At 39.5% G+C, this 3,081-nt stretch overlaps 1 non-coding gene across 1 annotated transcript; it reads left to right on the forward strand.

Annotated features, from left to right (window-relative positions):
* The first annotated feature begins 1,395 nt into the window (after positions 1-1,395).
* On the forward strand, positions 1,396-1,503 carry LOC130956624 (small nucleolar RNA R71). Its single transcript, XR_009077177.1, has one exon. It is a non-coding gene; the product is annotated as a small nucleolar RNA R71 (small nucleolar RNA).
* The last annotated feature ends 1,578 nt before the right edge of the window (positions 1,504-3,081 follow it).

Below are 3,081 nucleotides of genomic sequence, written 5' to 3' on the forward strand. Positions count from 1 at the left end.
TGAGTTTTGTCAGCCAACCTGATAATTACATCAATAGGAGTTAGTTCATTGATTTGGAGCTTCTTCATGAGGAGAGAGAGGCATTAAGTTGATGCTTGCTCCCAAGTCACAAAGCCCTTTGTCAATCATTGTTCCTCCTATGGCACAAGGAATGTGGAAACTCCCTGGATCCTCCTTCTTTGTGGGTGGCCCTGGTTGAATGAGAGCACTGCAATCCCTGTTCATTTTTATTGTTTGTCCACCTTTTAATGGACTTTTTCTGGCTAGTAGCTCCTTTATATACTTGATGTAGAAAGGCATTTGCTGGAGAGCTTTAATAAATGGTATATTTACATCAAGAGATGCAAACATATCAAGGAACCTTGAGTACATTCTCCCTGCTACACCACCTTTAAGCCTGTGGGGAAAAGGGGCATATGGGTTTAACACCTCCTTCTTCTTTAGCTCTTCCTTGGGTGTAAGTTGAGTTGTATAGCTTCCTTCCTCCTGGCTTTCCTTTTGGTTATTTTGGAGGTGTTCTACTCTATTCATACTCCCCTCATTACTTGTGGTTATCATTTTGCATTCTTCACATTTCACCTTCTTTGTTTCTCCTCTTGGATTCTTCTCTGTATCACTAGGGAATCCATCAGTGGGTTTGAGAATTTGTTGAGATAAATACCCTACTTGGGACTCTAATCTCTTGATGTTTTCTCCTTGGTTCTTGATATTGGCTCGCACTTCTTCCTTAAACACTTTGTTGTCTTGGACTTCTCTGCATAAGTTTTCAAGTAGAGCTTCAATCTTTGAGAGCATATCATCTGTTGATGATGGTGGGTTGAGATTAGGTGGTTGAGAAGATTGGTTAGATGGATGTTGGTAGTATCTCTGTGAGGTGTTTTGATGAGTTGCATTGTTGTTGGAGTTGAGGTTGTGGCGTCCTTGATCTTGCCCTTGGTCTTGTTGGTTTCCCCATCCAAAGTTGGGGTGATTTCTCCATCCAGAGTTGTAAGTTTTTGAGTATGGATCATGGACTTTTCTAGGTGAGTTTCCAACATAGTTGGCTTGCTCCCAATCACCTTCTTCTCCTATGTTTACTCCTTCTTGAGGTGATGATAAGGTGATGGTTGCTGCAACTTGGTTCTCCTCCACCTTCTTGGTAAGATCTGCTAGCTACTAGGTGATCATCTTATTTTGAGCTAACAATGCATCCATGTGGTTCAGCTCCATTACTCCTCTGGTGTTACTTCTTTCAGAGGCATAGAAGTAGTCATTTTCAGCAACTGTTTCAATGACATCTATGGCTTCTTCAATGGTTTTCTTCTTGTTTAGAGAGCCTCCTGATGAATGATCCACAACCTTCTTTGACTCATAGGAAAGACCTTCATAGAAGATGTGAAGTTGAACCCACTCATTAAACATCTCTGGTGGGCATCTCTTTGTTAGGTCTTTGAATCTCTCCCATGCTTCATAAAGTGTCTCACCATCTTGTTGTCTAAAAGTTTGCACCTCAGTTCTTAGCCTATTGATCCTTTGAGGAGCGTAAAATCTTGCCAGAAACATGTTCACCACTTCTTCCCAATTAGTTAAGCTCTCTTTTGGGAAGGATTCAAGCCATTTGGATGCCTTGTCCTTGAGTGAAAAAGGGAACAAGAGCAACCTATAGACATCTGGTTGGACTCTATTGGACTTCACTGTGTTACAAATCCTCAGGAAGGTGGTCAAATGTTGATTAGGATCTTCTTGAGCACCTCCTCCAAATAAGCAATTATTCTGCACAAGAGTGATGAGCTGGGGTTTTAGCTCGAAATTATTGGCATGTATGGTGGGCTTCTGAATGCTGCTTCCACAGTTTCCAGGATTAGGATTGATATAGGATCCTAAGACTCTCCTTTCTTGCCCAGCCCGGTTTGCATGGCCTTCTCTGACATGATTATGAGCTTTTTCTTCATAATTGTTATCCATGTTTTCTTCCATGTTGGGTTCAAAATACTCTTCCTCTTCATTCTCAGCACCAATAATCCATTTCCCTCTTGCTTCCCTTCTTAGTCTCCAAAGGGTTCTTTCAGGTTCTGAATCAAAGGATGTTGAAGCTCCTTCTCTTCTCCCTGTCATACAACAAACATATTGCGCAACAGGAAATAAAATGAAGAAACTATTCTTGTTATGGTAATTGTTAGTGTGAGTGATGCAAATTATCAAATAGTTATTGGGTTAGTGAGCAGAATTGTAATCAAATAAAGAATGAACGAAAAAATAAAAGAGGGTGCAAGGGGTGAGGGAGAAATTAAAATAAACTAATAGAAATTAACTAAATAAACTAAACAAAAAGAAAAATGCTCAATCTAGTGATCTTCAAACCTAATCATTGTTGATTCAAAATCAATCCCCGGCAACGGCGCCATAAACTTGAAGCATGAAAACTTGTCTCTCAACAAATTTCCCTTCGGCAAGTATACCGAATTATCGTCAAGTAAAACTCACAATAGAGTGAGGTCAAATCCCACAAGGATTGATTGGTCAAGCAACTTTAGTTAGAAGAATGTGCTAGTTTAGCTAAACAGAATTTAGATTTAGATGTAGAAATTTAAGGACTGGAAAGTAAATAACAGAAATTAAAGTGCAGAATCTTAAATGGGGATTTGGGGTAATGAGCATGAAATTAAATAGCTGAAAGTAAAGAGAATGGGTAAGATCAGAAATGGGGAAATCATTGGATTCAGGAGATGTTGCATTCTCCGGATCAAGTTCATTCTCATCTCTTCCTTAATCAATGCATTCAATGATCTCCTTGGCAATCGTAAGTAATTGGATCTCAAATCCTTGGCAATCCAAACTCTCTAAGCTTGAACAATTGCCTAATTCTTTGATTTAATTGCTCATGGGAAGAGATGAAGTGTGGTCACTGATTATACCACATGTATTTCCAAATCAAAGTGTTGGGAGGATTACATGTCACTATATCTGCCCAAACCCCAATTTGGTCCAACATGAGAAAGCATTTCTAGCATGATCTCCTCATCCCTTTTCCAAGGCTCAAAGGAGATCCAATTATGGAGAGTTTCTTTTCCAAGACAACTAACCAATTGAATTAAGATCGAA

This window comes from Arachis stenosperma, chromosome 1, assembly GCF_014773155.1.
Source record: "Arachis stenosperma cultivar V10309 chromosome 1, arast.V10309.gnm1.PFL2, whole genome shotgun sequence".
NCBI classification, from domain to species: domain Eukaryota; kingdom Viridiplantae; phylum Streptophyta; class Magnoliopsida; order Fabales; family Fabaceae; genus Arachis; species Arachis stenosperma.